Here is a 26,541-nt window from a genome sequence, read left to right on the forward strand (position 1 = left end):
AGGAGCAGTGAAGAGGCTCGGTGGATCCAGGATAAGATGGAAATATCCTGACAGTGCAGAGATACTGGCTTTGATTGAGGTCCCGGAATTGCTCTTCGACCGTGTACTCGGGATACCAGCGGTATCCAGCCTCAGTCATTACCCTGACCAACTTAGCAGTATGGCCGGGTACATCTAGGCATCGAGTCAGGCGAACCACTTGATTGAGGTCGCGAGTGGCCATCTGAAAGCATATTTATAATGCAAAGGCGTTAGAATTTCTAGCAAAATTTCGGGAGCATAACAGCTGTAAATGCTCAAAAAGGATATTGAGACATTTGACAAAGGATTTCATACACACTCAACATCATCATATCAAAGTTCTGAACCATTCTGACTACATAATGTGGTAGTAGAACTGAACTAGGCTTGTAACCATCAAACTTATAAGGTACTACTGATTAGTAACATGTGATCCTGATAGAGGAATAGATCCTAATTCCTTAACCCCCGGTGGAAGAATGGACCGACTCAGATCAGAATATCATAAGGTATAAGGAGTAAAAAGAGCCTTACGTTCCATCCCACAAACAATTCCCCTACATATAACTAAAGAATTTCTAGACTCAACATCGACCAGTTTGGCTTGGAGAACCTACAGGCAGTCCGGCTCTGATGCCAACGCTGTCAGGACCCCGACTCGATGTCACATCGATCTAGCTGGTAACACCTCATATCACTTTGCGGCCTCACGCACGGTATCCCCACGGGTGTCGTCTTACCTTTTCCCGGGACCGTTTGCGCCTTTTGGCTCACGTATATGATAGTGTCGCTAGCATCCATATGATAAAGAGCCCGGGCTGACATGACTAGTCGTAAACCCAAAGTGGCACAGACTTACAGGGACAGGCATCCATGACCCAGCTTCGAACGTGTCGGTCATCAGCAAGTGGGTCCGGGCTGTAGCACTGGGCTAGAAGGACTCCGGTAAACCGGGCTGTAGCGGGCTAACAGGACTCCGGTACTCAAAGCGTGACATTTCCCCGAAGGGACAGACACAGGAACGAAGAAGGACACATGCCGGCCAGCCTAAGTGTTCCAGAGCAGTAGCAAGCTACCATGGCTCAGCGGTAACACTAGGAGACATTTCCCGGTAAGAGAGGCTACCAAAGATAAACAACTAGATAGTCAGATCCCACACATACCAAGCATTTCAATCATACACACAATATGCTCGATATGTGCAAATACAACGAAGCATCACAACATGACTCTATGACACAAGTACTTTATTTAAGGCTCAGTGAGCCATACATAACATACACAAAGGTACGGGTCTCACGACCCCACATACAAGTCATACAGTCATACAAACCAGCAGCGGAAGTAACTTGTCTGAGTACAGACAACTAGTAAAAAAAAGAGGCTTGGAAAGCCTAGCTATACTACGTGGTCCTTCACAAGCTCAGGGTCACCACCTGGGTCTTTAGCCTACTCGTTGATGTCAACGTCTACATAGAACCCATCAGAAGGGGTTGCAGCGTCTTCTGTAAAAATGTAGATTATAGCAACATGAGTACAAAGGTACTCAGCAAGACTTACATCAGATCCTACATACATGCATAGTATCAAGAAGGGTTGGTGGAGTTATTGCAGCAAGCTAGCTTTGACTCTTGGCTAGGCTAACCTACGATACTCCAACTTGAAATGGTTTTGCGCACACGAGTCCACTACTCACCACTTCAATACACTACCGAGGATCCGCCTCCGTCTTCCTACGGAAGAGCCATCCTCGGCACTCACACTTATCTTGAGGTTTTTAATAGTTTCCATTTACTTGTCTATGAACTGTATAGGCAACCAAGTAGTCCTTTACCGCGGACGCGGCTATTCGAATAGATCATGTTAACCCTGCAGGGGTGTACTTCTTCATACACGCTCTCAGTGCTTAAGGTCGGCTTCAATGAAACAACCCACCATGTACTCCTACATGGCCTTTCATCGATACCTTTACCAAATCGTGTTCACCACACCACTCTCATTACCGACATAATCATTTCACTCCGGCCCATCACCCAGATGAACCAGACCTGACACGACTCTAAGCATAGCAGGCATAGCAAGGTAGGAACAACACATACATATGGCTCAAGCAACTCCTACACATGCTAGTGGGTTTCATCTAGTTACTGTGGCAATGACAGGTCATGCAGAGGAAATGGGTTCAACTACCGTAGCACACAGCAGTTTGAATCGCGTTGTCTTAATGCAGTAAAAGAGAGCAGGAGCGAGAACATGGGATTGTATCGATATGATCAAATGGTTGGTTGCTTGCCTGATGGTTCGATGCACTGATACGGTTCTTCGTTAGGGTAATCACGGTACTCCTCGGGGACAGATCCTGTCGCAAAGGACATCGATACACAAACATCACCAAACAATGTGCAACAATATGATGCATGCATGAAACATGGCAATATGAGTGTGTTGGGCTAATGCAACTAAAACCAGGGGTGTTTGAACAAATTTGAATCAAGGATTCAAATTTCAAATTCAAATATGGCCTTTTAAAGTGCCTTTTCTTGTTCTGCTTAAAACATCAATTTAACTTGTTTGATCATGCATGAAAATAGTACAGATGGATAGATTGGATTTTTCTGATCATTTTTCATATATAATTTGTCCAATTTGGAGTTACAGAATAAAAGTTATGAATTTTTGAAGTTTAAATAATATTCTGGAATTTCCTGATTTAATTTAATTCCAGAAATATAATTATTGCGTCAGCATGACGTCAGCATGACGTTAGTGGTCAACTGTGGCTGGCTGAGGTCAAACCTGACGTGTGGGGCCCACACGTCAGTGACAGGGGGGTTAAACAGGATTAAATTAATCCTAATTAGGGGTTAGTGGCGCTGGGGCCCACTGTCAGTGTCAGGGGGGGTTGACTAACAGTAGTTAGCGCTAACCTAACCACCTGGCCGACAGGGCCCACGCGTCAGTGACCCTGGGGGGTCAAACCCCAGGTCGGACAAGTCAAACCCCACCGGCGACATGACACCGGCGAGGCCCGAGACGGCGGCGAAAGTGCTTTTTGCCATTCCGGCAACCAAATGGACGGCGGAAGGCATCTACGTGTTGCTGAGGTTGAGCCGCGACTATTGGTGGTGGTGGTTGGGCTCGGGGTGGCCGGAGTTGACGGCGGCGAGCTCGGCTGCGGCGGCTGGAGTTCGGGTGCGGTCGGGATCAGTGTTGCAGGGGGTTTGGGGAGGCGTTGGTGCGTGCTGCGTGCTCCTGGTGAGGTGGGGAGCACGATGGTGTGCTCGGTTGGGCGCTACGGCGACCGTGGCCACGACGGCGACATCGCCGGCGGCGTGGAGCTCTCGGCCGAGGTGGGGCTAGGGCCTAGAAGTCGAAAGAGACCAGGGAAGAAGGGGGAAACGATCCGGGGGCTCACCGCGGAGCTGCAGGGATGGTTAGCGGGCTCGGGGACGCGCTGGTGACGGTGAATTCGACGGCGACGACGGTCGGAGCCCGAAGAGGGGAACGACGACGTGGCGGCGATGCAGGGCTTCCGGGGACCCGTGGAGCGGTGGGGAGGAAGAGGGAGTCGAGGCGGAGCTTCTGAGCTAGTCGGGGGAGCGAGGGGTGGCCGGAGACGATGGCTATGGCGAACGGCGGCGACGGTGGTGTTCGGCCGTGAGAGAGAGAGAGCGAGGGAGAGGAGAGGAGAGCCGGGGGAGAGTGAGAGAGAGCAGGGGGAGAGGCGTGGCGTCGTCCAGGGCGTCGAGCGAGGAGGGGAGGGCAGGCAAGCAGGCGAGCAGGTGGCGTGGCACGGTGGCGCGCGCGCGCGCCGGCCACACTCCCCTCCCTCTGTCGGGACGAAGACGACAGAGGAGGGAGGTGGGCTGGGCCGGCTGCTGGCTGGGCCAGCCAGCTGGCTGGGCCGCACAGGGAGGAGCCCAGGTAAGCTTCTCCCTTTATATATTTTTCTGTTTTCTGTTTTTCTAATACTTCTGCAACTTTGTTGAATTAAATAAAATACCTAGGCTAGTTCAAAAATCACCAAACTATTCCTGGCCCATAGTTGGATTATTTCCAACATGAAACATTTTAGTTTGGAGGTATTTGAGCATTTAAATATTTTATATAATTTTAAATGCCCAAATTCAAATATTTATGAATTAATTCAAAAATCCTAAGATGGCCTAGGAAAATGTGCACCACTTTTGGCAGAGGTTCTGAACCAAGACAAAAATGATGGGCATTTTAGAAGGGCATATCAGGTTCATTGAAAATTATTTTAGTAAACCCTAGTTGGTTTCAGAGGGGACTGGGGGTTCTGTCATCCCCATTTCAAGTTTCTGATGAAAGAGTAAACATGATGCAACACTCTAATGCATGACTAGCTAGGTTGTGACAACCAGAACCTCTGGCGTAGGTCCTGATACATCTTAGTACTACCGGGATGAATAGTGAGAGGAGATTCATGAGCCTCCTTAAGGATCAACTGCCGTAGATGCTGGTTCTTGGGAACCACTAGACGGTTCTCAAAGTTCACAACACCATGATCATTTGTGGAGAAACAACTAGCACCTCCGCTAGCAATGTTCTCCTTGATCTTAGCTATTCCCTTATCTCGCTTCTGGGCAGCAATGATTTGATCCGTAAGAGTAGGTTTCGCCACCAAGGTGGAGAGAAATCCTTGAGGAACAATGTGAAGGTTAAGCTTCCGAAATTCCTCATGGAGAAGCGGTTGACTTTGTTGTAACATCAGATTGTTACAATAAGATTTACGACTTAGCGCATCAGCCATGACGTTGGCTTTCCCTGGGGTGTAGGTTATTCCTAAGTCGAAGTCTGTGATCAATTCAACCCAACGTCTCTGCCTGAGATTCAAATCCGGTTGGGTGAAAATATACTTCAGACTTTGGTGATCAGTGAATATTTCGCAACGATTACCGAGGAGGTAATGTCGCCAGGTCTTAAGTGCATAGACTACGGCTGCAAGCTCTAGATCATGAGTAGGATAATTCTCCTCATGTGGGTGCAATTGCCGTGAAGCGTAAGCAATTACGTGTCGATCTTGCATGAGAATGCATCCTAGTCCTTGTCGCGAGGCATCGCAGTAGATAACAAAGTCCTTAGAGAAGTCTGGCGGTACCAGTACGGGAGCAGAAGTCAGGCGTCTTTTCAGTTCCTGAAAGCTGTGCTCACATTGTGGAGTCCATTCGAACTTCTTATCTTTCTTGAGGAGTTCGGTTAGGGGTTTAGCAACCTTGGAGAAGTTCTCGACAAAGCGACGACAATAGCTCGCTAAGCCCAGAAAGCTCCGAACTTGCTTGACCGATTCAGGTGGAGTCCAGTTAAGGACGGCTTGAACTCGCTCAGGGTTAACAGCAATACCTTTACCAGATATTACATGACCCAGATAGGTCACTTCTGACAACCAGAATTCACATTTAGAAAATTTGGCATAAAGGCGATGCTCTCGAAGTTTCTGCAACACTAGCCTTAGATGTTCGGCATGTTCTTCCTCGTTCTTGGAGTAGATGAGTATATCATCGAGGTAAACCACGACGAATTTATCCAAATACTCCATGAAGATTGAGTTCATTAACCGAGAAAAGGTGGCTGGAGCGTTGGTTAAACCGAAGGACATGACGGTGTACTCGTATTGGCCATAACGAGTAACAAAGGCCGTTTTAGGAATGTCCCCGTTTCTGATTTTGATTTGATGGTAGCCCAACCTCAAATCCATTTTGGAGAAGACTGAGGATCCAGCGAGCTGATCATACAGGTCGTTGATCCTGGGAAGTGGATATTTGTTCTTGATTGTGACCAAATTAACAGGTCGGTAATCTACAACCATCCGGTCCGTACCATCCTTCTTCTTGACGAATAGGACGGGGCAAGCCCACGGAGAAGAGCTAGGGCGGATGAAACCCTTTTTCAAGGACTCATCGAGTTGTTTCTTAAGCTCGGCTAGTTCTAGGGGTGCCATCTTATAAGGTCTTCTAGCAATCGGAACGGTTCCTGGAATGAGGTCTATTACAAACTCAACATCCCTGTCAGGTGGAACACCTGGCAATTCCTCTGGAAAGACATCCGGGAAGTCACGGACTACCGGAACGTCCTCAAGGTCTGGCAAAGGGCTGGCGTTAAGAGAATATAATTGTCGCTTGGCTATTCAGGTCAAGACATTGACTATCTTCCCCGAAGGATGGGTGAGTTGAACAGTCCTAGAGAAGCAATCGATTTGGGCATGATGAGCCGACATCCAGTCCATACCCAGAATGATATTAATATCTGAAGATTTAAGGGCTATCAAAGATGCAAGGAAAACAAGTCTGTCGACTTGGATTTCGTTCCCATGGCTTACTCTAGAAGTTTGCCATTTGGATCCCGGAGTTTGGATTACCATAGAGGTTGGCATATCACCGAATGCGATGTTATGCAAGCGAGCATAATTTTCAGATATAAAAGAATGAGAGGCTCCTGTATCGAAAAGAACAGATGCCGGGTGGCAGTTAACAAGAAGCGTACCGAGAACGACGTTGGGATCCTCTTGAGCTTCTTCGGCAGAGATACAGTTGACATGGCCACGCGAAGAGGTGACCGGTTTAGCATGAAACACTTTCCCTGTCGGCTTGCCACGGCCAACAGCTTTAGCAGATTGATTGGGGTTGGTCTGGGGACACTCACGCATATAGTGACCAGATTCCCCACACTTGAAACAAGTCACGGAACTGGTACGTGGAGGAGCATTGTTAGTTGGACCCCCATAGGGCTTGGCTGGAGCAGACTGTTGAACGGGGCGAGGCGCCTGGAAGGATGGCCTCGGTGTGAACCTGGGTGGCAGGGCGGTGTTGGGTACCCACACGCGGCGCTTCTGAGGACCAGCACCGGATGAGGAACCCGTGTCACGTCCATGCTTGTGTGTTGCGTCATAGTCAGTCTGACCAGTTTCAGCACTGATGGCTTTGTTGACAAGTTTCGAAAAAGATGTGCACTCATGCAGACGGAGGTCACGGCGAAGCTCAGTACTAAGGCCCTTACGGAACCTTGCTTGCTTCTTGGCGTCAGTAGACACTTCCTCAGTTGCATATCGGGCGAGATTACCAAACTTCCTGCTATAGGCATCCACAGAAAGTCGGCCTTGGGTGAAACTGCAAAATTCTTCACGTTTACGGTCCATGAGACCCTCCGGAATGTGATGTTCACGGAAAGCCTCGCTGAACTCAGCCCACGTAGTGACATGGCCCGCTGGGCGCATAGCTCCATAATTCTCCCACCATAGACTGGCGGGGCCTTCAAGATGATATGCAGCAAAGGTGACCTTGTCAGCCTCCGCTACCAGCGCGGAACGCAGTTTATGGGAGATACTGCGAAGCCAGTCATCAGCGTCTAGAGGCTCGACAGAGTGGTGGAACGTGGGTGGATGCAATTTGATAAAATCACTGAGTGACACCACGTTAGCCCTCTGATGGTGTGCTGTATTCTGTTCAATACGCTCCAACAAACGGTTCGTCTCCCGCTTGTTTCTCTCAGCTTCCATCATCACCTCGGCTAGTGAAGGAGGATGAGGCAGATTTACATCCCTGGCTTCACTGCCTTCGGCCTGCTCTTGAGAAGCAGGGTTAGCGCGCGTGTTGACCATCCTAGGAAATCAAGACAATGTTTTAGTCAGGATGGTAAAATTCCGACATAGGATTTATAATGTAAGAAATAACTCGGAATGCAAGATGATCATCCGTATGACATGGTAGATACAGAAACTGCTTCTTTATTCCATCGTCATACACACCATACAGGGTTTAGTACAAGACCAAACAAAGTACTATTACGGTGAAAAGAGGATTTCATCTCATCGGAGACATTCCAAGCTCCTATACATTATTTTTCTACATCTCCGGAAAGAGTACAAACTAGGTCATATCCCACGAGTCACGCGGGACGATAGACGACACAGCTAGTGCGAACTAGTGATACTACCTCTAACTCAGACCGATCCGTAGTAGTCCTCGTAAAAGTCACCTCCATAGCCTGGGAGTTCAACATGATCATCCGGAAACAGACGGTCTCGCGGAGCTTGTGGACCATAGGGGCTAGGATGAGGCCTTGGACCAACAAACGGTGGCCTGCGGGGACCGCGAGGTGGGGTGATGCCTCCTACATCACGCCAAACCATCACGTCTGGCAGAGCAGATCTCACAGGATAGAGATCGCGCATATCTGAATATCCAACTTGCACCGCCGGTGCGAACCGAGTCAAAGTGGCCCAGTGGTCAGCACGGGTGTTGAAGAGCTCTAGCCTTAAGGCCCGATTTTCTCGGTCCTTATCCTCGAGCATCTCAGCAGTGGTGCGAGTCCGTGAATCCTCCTGAGTGGGGTCAGCATAGATAGCCTGGAGATACCCTTGTGCTCCCGGAAGTGATCCTGGCATATACCGAAAATCAGAGTCCTGAAATATACCAGATCTGACTCGCATAATGGTCATCATAGAGTAGGCGGCGTCCTGCACATCCATCTCAATAGTAACCCCGAGTCCATAGGAGCAGTGAAGAGGCTCGGTGGATCCAGGATAAGATGGAAATATCCTGACAGTGCAGAGATACTGGCTTTGATTAAAGTCTCGGAATTGCTCTTCGACCGTGTACTCAGGATACCAGCGGTATCCAGCCTCAGTCATTACCCTGACCAACTTAGCAGTATGGCCGGGTACATCTAGGCATCGAGTCAGGCGAACCACTTGATTGAGGTCGCGAGTGGCCATCTGAAAGCATAATCATAATGCAAGGGCATTAGAATTTCTAGCAAAATTTCGGCAGCATAACAACTGTAAATGCTCAAGAAGGATTTTGAGACATTTGACAAAGGATTTCGTACATACTCAACATCATCATATCAAAGTTCTGAAACCATTCTAATAACATAATGTGGTAGTAGATCTGAACTAGGCTTGTATCCATCAAACTTATAAGGTACTACTGATTAGTAACTCGTGATCCTGATAGAGAGAACAGATCCTAATTCCTTAACCCCCGGTGGAAGAATGGACTGACTCAGATCAGAAAGTCATAAGGTAAAGGAGTAAAAAGAGCCTTACGTTCCATCCCACAAACAATTCCCCTACATATAACTAAAGAATTTCTAGACTCAACATCGACCAGTTTGGCTTGGAGAACCTACAGGCAGTCCGGCTCTGATGCCAACGCTGTCAGGACCCCGACTCGATGTCACATCGATCTAGCTGGTAACACCTCATATCACTTTGCGGCCTCACGCACGGTATTCCCACGGGTGTCGTCTTACCTTTTCCCGGGACCGTTTGCGCCTTTTGGCTCACGTATATGATAGTGTCGCTAGCATCCATATGATAAAGAGCCCGGGCTGACATGACTAGTCGTAAACCCAGAGTGGCACAGACTTACAGGGACAGGCATCCATGACCCAGCTTCGAACGTGTCGGTCATCAGCAAGTGGGTCCGGGGTGTAGCACTGGGCTAGCAGGACTCCGGTAAACCGGGCTGTAGCGGGCTAACAGGACTCCGGTACTCAAAGCGTGACATTTCCCCGTAGGGACAGACACAGGAACGAAGAAGGACACATGCCGGCCAGCCTAAGTGTTCCAGAGCAGTAGCAAGCTACCATGGCTCAGCGGTAACACTAGGAGACATTTCCCGGTATGAGAGGCTACTAAAGATAAACAACTAGATAGTCAGATCCCACACATACCAAGCATTTCAATCATACACACAATATGCTCGATATGTGCAAATACAACGAAGCATCACAACATGACTCTACGACACAAGTACTTTATTTAAGGCTCAGTGAGCCATACATAACATACACAAAGGTACGGGTCTCACGACCCAACATACAAGTCATACAGTCATACAAACCAGCAGCGGAAGTAACTTGTCTGAGTACAGACAACTAGTAAAATAAAAGAGGCTTGGAAAGCCTAGCTATACTACGTGGTCCTTCACAAGCTCAGGGTCACCACCCGGGTCTTTAGCCTACTCGTTGATGTCAACGTCTACATAGAACCCATCAGAAGGGGTTGCAGCGTCTTCTGTAAAAATGTAGATTATAGCAACATGAGTACAAAGGTACTCAGCAAGACTTACATCAGATCCTACATACATGCATAGTATCAAGAAGGGTTGGTGGAGTTATTGCAGCAAGCCAGCTTTGACTCTTGGCTAGGCTATCCTACGATAATCCAACTTGAAATGGTTTTGCGCACACGAGTCCACTACTCACCACTTCAATACACTACTGAGGATCCACCTCCGTCTTCCTACGGAAGAGCCATCCTCGGCACTCACACTTATCTTGAGGCTTTTAACAGTTTCCATTTACTTGTCTATGAACTGTATAGGCAACCAAGTAGTCCTTTACCGCGGACGCGGCTATTCGAATAGATTATGATAACCCTGCAGGGGTGTACTTCTTCATACATGTTTCCACCACTTAGCGTCTGCACACGACATGTGCTCGGCAGACTTCAAGCGAAAGCCGACGTGGGTGTAGACCACGACCTACCTAAACACTTAAGCCTCTAGTCCAGGTTTATCGCCTATTCAGGTTCCATCCGCAGGGAGTCCGGCCGAGGTTTCCCATACGGCCCCGAACGATGTGAACAGGGTTCCCGAGATACCTAACGGGTATTCGGTACACCCGGCCACGTACCTACCGCATCACAACCCACCCCTACGGTCAGCGCTGTCCACGGCCTCCAGTAGGCTACAAACACCAGAAACTACTTGCAACTCCTGGACAGAGAGCTAGGGTGAATAAGAAGTCGAGCGGGGTCATATTTCAGGGCCCAATGCATGGTAGTAGCTGTATCTTAAATCACGCATACAGATCTCAGTGCTTAAGGTCGGCTTCAATGAAACAACCCACCATGTACTCCTACATGGCCTCTCATCGATACCTTTACCAAATCGTGTTCACCACACCACTCTCATTACCGAGATAAACATTTCACTCTAGCCCATCACCCAGATGAACCAGACCTGACACGACTCTAAGCATAGCAGGCATAGCAAGGTAGGAACAACACATACATATGGCTCAAACAACTCCTACACATGCTAGTGGGTTTCATCTAGTTACTGTGGCAATGACAGGTCATGCAGAGGAAATGGGTCCAACTACCGTAGCACACAGCAGTTTGAAACGCGTTGTCTTAATGCAGTAAAAGAGAGCAGGAGCGAGAACATGGGATTGTATCGATATGATCAAATGATTGGTTGCTTGCCTGATGGTTCGATGCACGGATACGGTTCTTCGTTAGGGTAATCACGGTACTCCTCGGGGACAGAACCTGTCGCAAAGGGCATCGATACACAAGCATCACCAAACAATGTGCAACAATATGATGCATGCATGAAACATGGCAATATGAGTGTATTGGGCTAATGCAACTAAAGCCAGAAGGGTTTGAACAAATTTGAATCAAAGATTCAAATTCCAAATTCAAATATGGCCTTTTAAAGTGCCTTTTCTTGTTCTGCTTAAAACATCAATTTAACTGGTTTGATCATGCATGAAAATAGTACAGATGGATAGATTGGATTTTTCTGATCATTTTTCATATATAATTTGTCCAATTTGGAGTTACAGAATAAAAGTTATGAATTTTTGAAGTTTAAATAATATTCTGGAATTTCCTGATTTAAATTAAATCCAGAAAATCAATTACTGCGTCAGCCTGACGTCAGTGTGACGTCAGCAGGTCAACGGAACTGGTCCAGGTCAAACCTGACAGTGGGTCCCGCATGTCAGGGTGATTATTTTAATTAAAACTTAATTAAAACTAATCCTGTTTAATTAACAGGGCTGGGCCCCACCTGTCATTGACTCAGGGGAGTCAACCAGGGCCCGCCCGTGGTCAAACCCGAGTCGGCTGCACCGGCGTTTAGCCGCCGGCGAGCCCGACGCGGCGGCGGAAGTGGTTTTGGTCATTTCGGCCACCAAACGGACTGCGGAGACCACCGGAGTGGAGCTGAGGCCAACCCGCAGCTCTTGGCGGAGCCCGTTGGGGTCGGGGTGGCCGGAGTCGACGGCGGCGAGCTCGGCTGCGGCCGCCGGGGTTCGGTCGTGCACGGGATCGGTGCTGGAGCTCGAAGTCGAGCAGAGCGAGGCGCTAGGGATGCTCTACGGGGTCTTGCGAACTTGTTGGACTCGCCGGGGTGACCAAATGGTCACCGGAGCTGCGTCGACGGCGAGCTCGGCGACGGCGGAGGTTCAGCCGTGGTGGGGAGGTGGCTACGGTGAGGGAACGAGGGGAAGGAGAGGGGGAAACGGTGGCGTAGCTCACCGCGGTTGTAGTGGGCGTCGAAGCGGGCTCGGGGACGCACTGGAGACGGCGAATTCGACGGCGACGGTGGTCGGAGCCCGAAGAGGGGAACGGCGACGTGGCGGCGATGCAGGGCTTCCGGGGAGCTGTGGAGCGGTGGGGAGGAAGAGGGAGTCGTGGCGGAGCTCCTGAGCTAGTCGGGGGAGCGAGGGGTGGTCGGAGACGGTGGCTATGGCGAACGGCGGCGAGTGTGGTGTTCGGCCGGGCGAGAAAGAGAGCGAGGGAGAGGAGAGGAGAGCCGGGGGAGAGTGAGAGAGAGCAGGGGGGAGGGCGTGGCGTCGTCCAGGGAGTCGAGCGAGGAGGGGAGGCCAGGCAAGCAGGCGAGCAGGTGGCGTGGCGCGGTGGCCGTGCGCGCGCGCCGGCCACACTCCCCTCCCTCTGTCGGGGCGAAGACGACAGAGGAGGGAGGTGGGCTGGGCCGGCTGCCGGCTGGGCCAGCCAGCTGGCTGGGCCGCACAGTGGAGGAGCCCAGGTAAGCTCCTCCTGTTATATATTTTTCTGTTTTTGTTTTATTTAATATATCTGCAACTTTGTTGAATTAAATAAAATACCTAGGCAAGTTCAAAAATCACCAAACTATTCCTGGCCCATAGTTGGATTATGTCCAACATGAAACATTTTAGTTTGGAGATATTTGAGCATTTAAATATTTTATATTATTTTAAATGCCCAAATTCAAATATTTATGAATTAATTCAAAAACCCTAAGATGGCCTAGGAAAATGTGCACCACTTTTGGCAGAGGTTCTGAACCAAGACAAAAATGATGGGCATTTTAGAAGGGCATTTCAGGTTCATTGAAAATTATTTTAGTAAACCCTAGTTGGTTTCAGAGGGGACTGGGGGTTCTGTCATCCCCATTTCAAGTTTCTGATGAAAGAGTAAACATGATGCAACTCTCTAATGCATGACTAGCTAGGTTGTGACACAAACGTTCTCGGATGGTCGTGTTGGGGTTATACCTTCGAAGCGTGCGTTTCGAAGCGTATTGGTTCGGTGCAAAGTAGAGGAAGTAGACGTTCTTGTCACGTTCGAAGTGGTAGTAGTTGTACTCATGCCGTCATGAAAGTAGTGGTTAGCGTCGATGGTAGTGGTACATTGAAATCGTGGACGAACTTGAGGGTCATCGGTAGACGTTCACGGTTCTTCGGTGATGGTCGTGGTACACGTCTCGGAGGAGGACTTGACACATTCGATGTTTCCGAGGGCGACGGTAGGGAACTTGGTGTTAGTGCTATGCGGGTCTTCGGTGACGGTCAATGTACATGGCAAACATAGAGGTACTATGCTTCGATTGTCGTGGTACTTGGCGATAGTAGTGGTACAAGGGTTGTAGCCGGCTTTGGCGGTTCATCGTGTAGTCGTAACCATTCCGTAGATGTTCATGTCATCGTAGCCGTTCGGATCTTGGAGCGATGGTAGTCGTTCACTTGACGGTCTTGAAGGATTCGAAGGGGTACTTGACGGTCTGTCGTGGTACTTGGCGCTGTTCCTGTTCAGTGGTCGTTGGACTTGGAGTAAATAGCAATTGCAATTGGAGGTACACAACACAGCAACAAGAGTCTGCAGAGGTGGCCGAATTCCGGTGGTTCACGACGCGGTCACGTGAGCAGCGCTCGCCTCCTGAAATTGACGAAGCGGGCGGCGACATCTTCGTGCGTTTGATTGAAGTAGAGATGAGACCCTGCGACAGGAAGTGAGCGCGGACAGCCGAGGCGAGAGGAGTCGGGCGGAGCAGGCCCGATCCAGCGGCAGGGTCGGGAAGAACGCACACGGAGGCTCCGGTCATCGGCGGCCAAGGCTGCAGAGAAGGTCAGCGGGCGGAGCTCGAGGATGGATGGTGCACGGCACAGGAACGAGGACGCATAGGGGAGGTGTCACACGGAGGAGAGTCGACGGGGCGGCGTGAGGCGGCGGCCTCCTGGTGGTTGCCGACAGCGACGGGGCACGGCGACCAGCGTGGAGGTGGAGAGGTGGTGACGAGGTGCCACGGCCATGGGGAACGGGCAGGCGAGCTCACGGCCACTCCTCTCCTTTCCTGTGGGTGGCGACACGAGCGATAGAACGAGAGGAGGGAGGAGAGGATCGAGAAAGGCTCTGGCGGCGCGAGAGAGCGAAGGTGAGGGAGAGATCTAGGGTTCGGGCGAGAGGAGCCGGGTCGAGCGCGGTGCCCTTTCTCTCCTGGCGGCGTGAGGGAGGGAAACGAGGGAGAGGGTGCAGGGGATCGAGCGGGAGGCCTAGGGTTACGGGGGGAGATGACTGGGCCTTAGGGAGGCCAGCCCAGGGAGAGGGAAGGCTGCGCCTAGGGAGGTTTGGGCCTGCTGGGCTCTCTCTCTCTCTCTCTCTCTCTCTCTCGTAATCTCTCTTTTCAGCAAAAGAGATAGGCCAAAAATAATTAAGAGAAGAGACCATGGAGAAGAACAAAATTATGGAACATTTTTGTATGGCTTTATGGAATATCTCCACCTCAACAAAAATAGTTCCGACAAGTTAGGAGAATTTTAAATTCAAACTTATTTGACTTGAGCCAAAAGAGTTTGAATGGAGACTAGGCTAAAGGGGTGTACAAAAAATGTTGTGGGTTTTTGGACGACCCTCGATAAATGGAGAAATAACTACTGCCAAGGTTTGGAGGTGAAACTTGAAGCAAAAGAACCCAAGGGATTTATATTGTGAGTGTGTTGTGGCCGATTCCTAAAGGATGGAAAAATTTATTTTACCTCCCTATACATATTGGGAGATATGTTATAAAGAGAATTTCACCATGTGAATATCCCTCAATTTAAATGGACCGAAGATCCATCCGATTTTATTTCGTTGAGTTTTAAAACATGTTGCAAGATGACATGATGCAAAATGGAAAGCAACAAGCAAAACAAAACACATGACGAAACCCGAAATCCATGGATGGCATCTGAATCTCCAGTCTTGGGGCGTTACAACACTCCACCACTACGAGAGGATCTCATCCCGAGATCTAGAATGGCACCGGAGGGAAAAGGAAGAGGAAGAGAAGAGGTAAAACTAAGTTGCTTCCTTGACCAATGAGTGAAACCAAAGAACCTTGAGAGGTCGAACAACTTGAAGATGAATAAAGTTGAAAGCACTCTGGTTAAGAAGTGATAAGAAACTTGAGAAAAAGGGCACAACACTCTGGTTAAAAGGATAAGCATGAAAAACATGATCCTAACAAAACAAGATGATGGGTCGAAGGGAGCAACATCACAATTCCTCTGGAAGGAAGAAATAGAAGATAGGTAAATGAAAAAGAAGGAATTGAGAAGAAAATGACAACTTCTGCCACAAATGAGATTGAAAAGGAATCCTCAGGAGAAAAATCGAACGGAGTTGTTGGAACACCAACAACGAAAAGAATAAGCTTGATATGGTCTTATAGAAGGCATCTCAACATTATAAGGTGACAACTTGCCACTCATGGAAAATATTTGATTGGATTGACATCAACAAGGATATGAGAAACTATTTCACCAGGAGGATTAATGAAGAACTTGGGTCATTTATGAGCACCATAGATAGAAACAGTCCTTAGGGAAGGCTTTAGGAGAAATATAACCCAAGATAGTTCCAATGAAGAGATAGATGGATTTAAAATATGTCATTCTTAACAACATGTGAATCATGGAACATGAACTCAAATTATCAAGAATGACATAATACCACCTCTAATGATACGTAGAAAGAATTGGACTCTGGATTGCAAGATGAAGAAAAACTTGAGCTCCCTAGAAAAGAATGTTGATGAACGCTTGGAGAAGGAATTAAATCCTTGATGAACCATCAAGTAGAACCTTCATGAAGAACTCCGTTAAACAAAAGAATGATCAAACGGAACGAAAGAGAAGTTGAAAACACAAGGTGAATCCTTGTACTGATTTAGATGAATCTCCGTGGTGAAATAGTTGAAAAAGGTTGGAACTTCGGCAAAAAGAGAAGATGAACAATTGAAATCAGGAATTTGATGAGCCTCCGGAATAGGGAATTAAGTTCACTCGATGAAACAATAATAAGAATTACATTATGCTTATCCTTCACCAATTAAATTGATGACAAACAACGGATTTGACATATTACTTATTCTCGTAGAAAGGATTTAGATAGATATAGCACAAACTTAATGGACCACCGGTAGGATTGAAACAATGAATGAATTAAACGTCTAAAACACCGGTAAGGATTAGCAAATGAACGAACATACATGAGAGAGTTAAGATACATGAGAACAAAGAGATCACGAACTCATAAGAGGATATTTAATCATCGCACCGGTAAGATTGGGAGAAAGCGAGCTGAAAGCTGGAATGAATAATTCTCAGAAGATGGGCTCCAGGGAATCAAACTGAAAAAAAAACTTTTGAATTACTCCGGATAGGTGAAAATAATTCCCACAATCAAAAACAATTATGAGAGGATGGCCTCAAACTAGAATCACGAATCTTTGAGAGAACGGATAAGATATAGAGGAAAAATTCTTCTTCGGTCTTCTAAATCTGAGAATGACAACGAGAAACACAACCAAGAATTGTTGAGACACTCCGGAATGATTAAAAGAGGAGATGTTGAGCCAATGATGAAATGATTTTGACAGATCTTGGAGAAGACATTTGACTGATGATAAATCATTCTTACATCAAACTTCGAAAATAATTTGAGAATACCTCCGGGAAAATAAGAAGAGTCAGGTAAGATCCTGGGAAAAGACCTGTGGGTTAGGGCCCACTCAAAAGAGACACCTTTGAAATGATTTAAAAGAGAGGTTTCACCGGTTGAATTAAATGGCTTGAATGAGATAACAACCTCGAGACAAGTTGAACGGATCTTGAATGACAAGATGGGCCTTCTGAGATATCTTCGACACTCCGGAACAATTGAATAACGAGAAGAGAATGAATATGAGGTGCACCAGTATGAGAAAATATTGAAACAATGGAAAGGATATGATCAACACCAAATGCTTGAATTGAATCCACCGGAGAAGAAAGAAACCCGAGAATGATGAGCTTGAAGCTCCATTAGAATCTTCATGAGAATCGCCGGATAACAACATTGACGAAAAAGGAATGAAGAGGCCTCGCATCAATAAGATGGATACTTGATTAAGAAATCTGAATTCTTGGAGAAAACAAGGGAGGGAGGGCGGGAAAACAAACAAACACCGTTGAGAAGAACTGAGATTGGATCTTGCAAATGTTGAAATGATCGGATCCACTCGAAGAGAAGCACACCGGTTGACAAGGATTGACATGACAAACTCGATGATCGAGAAGGATTAGTATTGACATAGAAATATGAGAACACTGCTTGGAAAAGGTACGGAAACACATTTGACATTGAAGCAACTCGAATACCACAATTCCAAACAAAAACAAAGGATTGGCTTGCAGAATAAGCCGGAACAAACATATGATAGAGATTTCATCCGAAGTTTTCGTGGTGGGGTCTACACGGGCTCGATCTTACAACACCATCATGTACAAGGCAGTGCACATGACATACGAAGCGTCCCCGAGTCGGCATAGCCAAGGACTCTTTAAGACACAACAAGACCACTGTAAAACCAAACGTGGATAGGCGGACCACTAGACGTCGAACCCCAATTTCATATCATAGATCTGTCGGAAAGATATCCTAAGAGCTACTAGAATTCCCACTTATAAACTCCCGAAATTTTCCGATTATGCAATCAGGTGTTGGGGATACAGGGGAAGCATAATATCTCACCCAAAACTAGCAAATCCTACATCCAGTTGTATCCATCCTTCAACACATAACCAAGAAACCCTCGGAAATCGTTTACCTCAACCTTCAAAAAGCATCCGTTATACGAGTTATGTCAATACTCCCGAACTCCCGCCCGAGTACTGGGTGGCATCAAGGTTATCTCACCAACAACTACATAAAAGAGATTTTCGATGTCGGTGAAACTAAACTCAGGTATTCCAGAACTGCAACGATAAAATTGTGACGACGACACCTCGGAGCTCAACTCCTCGGGACACTGCCGCAACCCCTAAATGATAGGAGGCACCAAGAACAATGTTCTTGTTACAAAACCATCAGAACGATTCCAAGATACCCGCGTGATCCTAAAAAAATTAGTGAAATTTGAGAAGAGCAGAGCAAAACTCTATGTCAGGATGCCTCACCAGAGCGATGAAGGGACTGGGGAGTAAAAAGAATTCCTAACTCTCCGATATATAATTCCTAAATGACTCAAAACATTTTTCTAGACTCAACAACACCAACGATTCAATCAAGCAGGGGGCTCCTATGGTCGGGGAAGGCTCTGATTACCAACTTGTAACGCCCTTGATGCAGCTATATCTCCCACGTGTCAAAGCACGACTTAGAGGCATAACCGCATTGAAAGCAATGTCGCAAGTGAGGTAATCTTCACACAACCCATGTAATACATAAGGGAAAGAGTTACATAGTTGGCTTACACTCGCCACTTCACACAATACATGAATAAAGCATTACATCATCTAGATACAATCAAGGTCCGACTATGGAACCCAACATAAAAGAAGACTACCCCAAATGCTACACGGATCTCCGATCGTCCCAATTGGGCTCCACTACTGATCTGCTGAAATGAAACAACACTATGAACAAGGTCTTCATTGAGCTTCTCCTTGAGCTCGGTTGCGTCATCTTCTCGGTTCAACATAACTTGCAAGCTAGTTTTGGAAGTATCTGTGAGTCATGGGGGACTCAGCAATCTCACACCCACGCGATCAAGACTATTTAAGCTTATGGGTAAGGTAATTGTAACACCCTCGATGCGGCTATATCTTCCACGTGTCGAAGCACGACTTAGAGGCATAACCACATTGAAAGCAATGTCGCAAGTGAGGTAATATTCACACAACCCATGTAATACATAAGGAACAGAGATAAATAGTTGGCTTACAATCGCCACTTCACACAAATACATAAATAAAGCATTACATCAACCAGATACAATCAAGGTCCGACTACGGAACCAAAATAAAAGAAGACTACCTCAAATGCTACACAGATCCCCAATCGACCCCAACTGGGCCCCACTACTGAACAACAAGAACGAAACAACACAAAGGATAAGATCTTCATCGACGCACCTCCTTGAGCTTGGTTGCATCATCTGCACAGTTCAACGGCACCTGCAAACTAGTTTTGGAAGTATCTGTTAGTCACGGGGACTCAGCAATCTCACACCCTCGCGATCAAGACTATTTAAGCTTATAGGTAAGGCAAGGCATATATGTGGAGCTGCTGCAAGCGACTAGCATATATGGTGGCTAACATACGCAAAAGAGAGCGAGAAGAGAAGGCAAAGAACGTTCGAGAAATCTATGATCAAGAAGTGATCCTAAAACAACCTACGTCAAGCATAACTCCAACACCGTGTTCACTTCCCGGACTCTGCTGGAAAGAGACCATGACGGTTACACACGCGGTTGATGCATTTTAATTAAGGTCAACTTCAGGTTTTCTACAACCGGACATTAACAAATTCCCATCTGCCCGTAACCGCGAGCACGGCTTTCAAAAGTTCAAATCCCTGCAGGGGTGTCCCAACTTAGCCCATGACAAGCTCTCATGGTCAACGAAGGATATACCTTCTCCCGAGACATTCTGATCACACTCGGTATCCCGGTTCTACAAGACAACTTCGACAAGTTAAAACAAATCCAGCAACACCGCCCGAATGTGCAAACAAATCCCGATAGGAGCTACACATATCTCGTTCTCAGGGCACACTCAAATGAGACTAGCTATGAGTAAAACCAAACCTCAAGTTGCCCCGAGGTGGCCCCGCAGGTAGCTCAGTTCGTACCAACACTTAGAGAAGCACTGGCCCGGGGGGGTTAAAATAAAGATGACCCTTGAGTCTGCAGAACCCAAGGGAAGGTGGTACGTTGTTAGTGCAAATGGTAAAACCAAGGTTGGCCATTGCTGGAGGAGTTTTATTCAAGGCCAACTGTCAAGGGGTTCCCATTATAGCCCAACCGCGTAAGGGACGCAAAATCCGGGAACATAACACCGATATGACGGAAACTAGGGCGGCAAGAGTGGAACAAAACACCAGGCATAAGGCCGAGCCTTCCACCCTTTACCAAGTATATAGATGCATTAATTAAATAATAGATATTGTGATATCCCAACAAATAACCATGTTCCAAACATGGAACAAGCTCCAATCTTCACTTGCAACTAACAATGCTATAAGAGGGGCTGAGCAAAGCGGTAACATAGCCAAACAACGGTTTGCTAGGACAAGGTGGGTTAGAGGCTTGGTTTAACAATATGGGAGGCATGATAATCAAGTGGTAGGTATCGCAGCATAGGCATAGCAAAAGAGCGAGCAACTAGCAAGCAAAGATAGAAGTGATTTTGAGGGTATGGTCATCTTGCCTGAGATCCCGCAAGGAAGAAGAACGAGTCCATGAAGAAGTTAAACGGACGTAGTCGACCGGTTCCTCACAAACGCGACGTTATCGGAACCAACCCGAAGAAGCAACACCGGAAAGGAGCAAACAACATAGTAAACAACCACCACATAATCATGTCATGATGCACAACCAAGTATGATGCATGTCCAGTTTAAATATGCATGACATGGCAAAGTGCAACAAACAAAACTACAAATTAAGTGGAGCTCAATATGCAAAGTTGCATATTGACGAAACACCACATTCGAGTTATTTAGTTCGATCTCGTTTATGTACCCAACAATATTCAATGTTGTTAGCACGGCAAGAGGGTGAAGCAAATGAAAACTACCTGTCTAGGCAAGTTTAAATGACGCCGGAACAACAAGCAACAAGTCCGGAAAATCCTCATGTGCATATTTTTGGTTATGGTACTGTTCTTCCCTAAACATAATTTTAGAGTTATTAAACATGCAAAACAAGTGCACCATGTTAAACTAGGCATTTTTCTACCCCATTTACATATAAAGTTTATTAGATTTGGAGCTACGGTTAATTAGTTATGAATTAAAGCATTTTAACATGGAATAGGAGAAAAATTACACAAACAACATTTTTAAACATTTCAAACATGGTTGAAAGTTTTAAATTATGAAAATAGACACAATTTTAAGCATTTTTCATATATAATGTGTTTTAATATGATGCACCGCTTATGATAAGCATGAACAATAGGGGGTATTCTGTAAAACTGGCAGCCTCTGAAAAAAAACAAAATCACCAGAGCCTTAAAAAAGACTCTGGGCCGAATCTGGCCAGCCCAAAGTGCACAGGGGGGGGGGGTTCTCACGTTGGGCGAACAGGCTGGCTTGCATCTTGGGCTGACAGGGGCAAGGTGGAGCGTGCTGGGCCTAGCGAGGAGGTGGACGCAGTCAACGCTCGAGGCGTTCGTTGTCTCCCAACGAACAGGAGGCAGTCGAGGCAGGGGCAACGGGCGTAGGAACTTGGTGCTGCCGTGGTCGCAGGCGAGGAGGATGACTCCGGCGGCACAGGTCCTAGCGGCAAACGGCGATGAACGGAGCAGGGCGGCGGATCTGGGTGAAGAGGAGCTGGGCCTTGGCGTGGGGTCGGATCATTCGATCGACAGGGGATACAAACAGCAGCAGCAGGGGAGGCCGGCAACGGCACAGGTGGTTGGGGACGGGGCCCAGCCGGTGGAATTCGGCTGGAACGGTCAAGGGCAGCGGAGGCCCGCCGGATCTGGTGGTTTTCGACGAGGTTCCCTGCAGCAGTGCTCCATCGGGCGCCCATGGCGAGCCTGCGACGGGTCAGAGAGGGGAGGTGAGAGAGAGAAGAACAGGAAGATGGAATGGGAGGCAGGGAAGAGAGAGGTGGCACGGGCCTGCTGGAGGAGGTCGCCGGGACGAGCTGCTCCTGAACCCCTCGGGATCGAGCATAGGAGAGGCTCCGGTTACTGGGATGGGTGGATCGAATGCGAGGTAATTGGCCTGGTTTTGAAAATGAGGAGGAGGGTGGCGCTATGGATGGATGGATTTGATAGATGGCGGCGGCGGCTGATCCTAGGAGGGGGGAGCCTGTAGGTGGCGGCGGCTAGGGAGGACAAATGTCCTAGTTTCTAGGGTTGGGTCTGTATATATATAGTAAGTGGGTTTTTGGGTAGGGGTATTCGGTCCCTTTGATCGAAATCGAGTGGATGCGAATAAATGGGTTAGGGAGCCCAATTAAGAAAACGGAGACGTTTCGTAGATGTTTGGGGATGATCCGGATCCAACGGTGACGACTGCCCGGGTCTGGTCCGGGACAAATTTCGGACGCGCGCGAGGGGGGTCGCGGGCTGACGAGAGAGGTTAGGTAGGGTCTGGCAGTGAGAGGTAGTGCAGAAGACAAAGGGCTGAGAAGAGAGAAGAGGAGAGGCCCGGTGACTGTTTCCGGAGACCGAAAACGTCTGACGTTAGACCGGCTATACTGCCGCTATAGTTAATCGTTGGGGCGTCAAACGAACTCCGATCGCAATGAAACTTGGCAGGCGGTGTACCTACACTATAACAAGACCGCACGCCAACTTTCAACCCAATCTGAGAACATTTTCCGCCACTTATAAAATAATATTTCGGACGTGCCGTGGGCACGTGCAAGTGTGTCTGGGCTCAGAACGGGCAACGGAAGGAACAAGGAGACCGGGATGGATGCAAGTTTTGAAAACATGATGATGCAATGCACATGATGACATGATAAGATGCAACACGCAAGCAAATGACATGACAACGACAACGAATAACTGAAGGACACCTGGCACATCGGACTCGAGGCATTACAACACTCCACCACTACGAAAGGATCTCGTCCCGAGATCTAGAATGGCACCGGAGGGACAACGGAAGAGAAAGAGGAGAGGTAAAACTAAGTTGCTCCTTTGACGAACAAGTGAAACCAAAGAACCTTGAGAGGTTGAACAAGTTGAAAGGAATAATGCAATGAAGAAGACAAAGTTGAAAGCACTCCGGTAGGGAAGAGTAACGAGGAAGAACAACTTCGAGCAGCACTGAGCACAAATTATCAAGACTTGATAAGATGAAAAGAACTGAGCAAGAAAAGAACAAGGTCCTGACAAGGCAAGAAGATGGGTTGGAGAGAGCAACATCACAATGCCTCCGGAACGAAGGGAAACAAAATCTTGAGAGAGCATGCTTACAACAAATGCTAGAACAGAGTTGTTGGAAAACCAACAGCGAAAAAAATAAGCTTGATATGGTCTTATGGGATACATCTCAAATTATGAGGTGTCAACCTGCCACTCACGGGAAGCAGAATTGGATTGATATGAACGAGGAGATGAGAAACTTATTTCACCGGGAGGATACAAAAGATCTTGGGTCCTTTTATAAGCACCATGGATAGCAACAATCCTCAGGGAAGGCTTTTGGTGAAATATAACCCAAAACCATTCCAACAAATAGGTTGATGGATTTAAAATACCTCATTCTTAACAATGTGTGAATCATGAAGCATGAACTCAAATTATCAAGAATGATGTAAAACCACCTCCAAAGATATGGTAGAAAGAAATGCACTCCGGATAGCGAGATGAAGAAACTTAAACTCCTTAGGAAAGAATGTAGATGAACACTTCAAGAAGGAATATAAATCCTTTATGAACTATCATGTAGAACCTTCATGAAGAACTCTGGTAAACAAAAAGAATAACGAAAATAAAGAGAAGTTGGAAACACAAGGTGAAACCTTGTAATGATTTAAATGGATCCTCGTGGTGATATAATTGAAAAAACTTGGAACTCCGGGAAAGAAAAGATAAAGCATCTCGAACTGAGAATATGATATGATGAACCACTCCGGAAAAAAGGAATTGAATTTAGTCGATGAAACAAGAATAAGAATTACATTATGCTTATCCTTCATCAATTAAATTGTTGACAATCAACGGATTTGACATATTACTTATTCTCGTAGAGAGGATTAAGATAGATATAGCGCAAACTTAAGAAGGTCTTCAATGAATCACCAGTCGGGATTGGAAAGAACGAATGAATTGATACGGAAGAGAGGTCTTGAACGAACCACTGTAAGAATTGAACAACAGATGAAGTAAAAGGATGAAACACCGATAAGAATTGGAAAAGAACGAATAAAACATGAAGAAACACCGGGAAGGATTAGCAAATGAATGAAGATGCTTGAGAGAATTTAGATACAAGTGAACGAATAGATCACAGACTGATTAGAGATTACTTGAATGATGCACCGGTAAGATAGGAGAATGATGACTGACTATTGAGAATGAATAAAGCTGAATTGATGGACTCTGGATAACAAACTGAGAAGACTCTTGAATTGCTCTGGATAAATGAAAAGGATTTTTCACGATCAAAACAATAACGGGAGGATGGCAACAAGCTAGAATCACGAATCTTGAAGAGAATGGAGCAATATTAAAGAGAAACTCTTCTTCGGTCTTCAAAATCTGAGAATGACGACGATAAACACCACCAAGAATTGTTGAGACACTCCGGAATAAGAAGAATAGAAAAGTTGAACCAATGATGAAAATAATTTAAAAGATCTTGAAGAAATACGTATGACTGATGACAATTCATTCTTATGTCAAACTTCGAAAAGAAATTTGGATAGCTCCGAGAAAATAAGAAGAGTCAGGTAAGATCCTGGGAAAAGACCTGTGGGTTAGGGCCCACTCAAAAGAAAACATCGTTGAATGATTTAAAGAGAGAGATTGCACCGATTGAATTAAATGGCTTGAATAAGATAACAACCTCGAAATAACTTGAATGGATTGAGAATGGAAACAAATCTTGTGAGATATCTTTGGCACTCTGGAACAAAGGAATAACGTGAAGTGGATGATTACGAGGTGCACCGGCATAAGAACACATTTGAAACGAGGAAAAGGATGTGATCACCATCGAAAGATTGCATTGAACACACCGGGGAAGATAAAAGAACAAAGAATGATAAACTTGAGGCTCCGTTAGAATCTTCATGAGAAACACCAGATAAGAACATTGACGGAAAAAGGATGGGGAGATTTCATAAGAATAAAAGGATACTTGATTAGGACATCGGATTCCTTGAAGAAAAAGGGTGGGTGGGCGGGAAAAACAAAGGTAACTTGGGACGGATGAAGCAAACACGATGAGAAGACTTGGAGTTGATCTTGCGGATGAGACAAATGATAGGAATATCTTGAAGAGAATCGCACCGTTGATAAGGATTGACATGACAAACTCGATGATCAAGAAGGATTAGTATTCACGTAGGAACATTAGAACACCGCTTAGGAAAGGTATGGAATCCACATTTGACTTCGAAGCAACTCGAATACCACAAACCAAAACAAAAACAAAGGATTGGCTTGCAGAATAAGCCGGAACAAACATATGATAGAGATTTCATCCGAAGTTTTCGTGGTGGGGCCTACACGGCAGTGCAAATGACATACGAAGCTTCCCCGAGTCGGCATAGCCAAGGACTCTTTAAGACACAACGAGACCACTGTAAAACCAACCGTGGATAGGCGGACCACTAGACGTCGAACCCGAATTTCATATCATACATCTGTCGGAAAGATATCCTAAGAGCTACTTGAATTCCCACTTATAAACTCCCGAAATTTTCCGGTTATGCAATCAGGTACTGGGGATACAGGGGAAGCATAATATCTCACCCAAACTAACAAATCCTACATCCAGTTGTATCCATCCTTCAACACATAACCTAGAAACCTTCGGAAATCATCTACCTCAACCTTCGAAAAGCATCCGTTATATGAGTTATGGCAATACTCCTGAACTCCCGCCCCAGTACTGGGTGGCGTCGAGGTTATCTCACCAACAATTGCATAAAAGAGATTTTCGATGTCGGGGAAACTAATCTCAGGTATTCCAGAACTGCAACGATAAAATTGTGACGACAACACCTCGGAGCTCAACTCCCCGGGACACTGCCACAACCCCTAAATGTCAGGAGGCACCAAAAACAATGTTCTCGTCACAAATCGATCGGAACGATTCCAAGATACCCACGTGATCCTAAATTTTTTTAGTGAAATTTGAGAAGAGAAGAGTCAAAACTCTATGTCAGGATGCCTCACAAGAGCGATGAAGGGACTAGGGAGTAAAAAGAAGTCCTAACTCTACGATATATATAATTCCTAGACTCAAAACTTTTCTAGACTCAATAACACCAACGATGCGATCA

This window comes from Triticum dicoccoides, chromosome 4A (assembly GCF_002162155.2).
Source record: "Triticum dicoccoides isolate Atlit2015 ecotype Zavitan chromosome 4A, WEW_v2.0, whole genome shotgun sequence".
NCBI classification, from domain to species: domain Eukaryota; kingdom Viridiplantae; phylum Streptophyta; class Magnoliopsida; order Poales; family Poaceae; genus Triticum; species Triticum dicoccoides.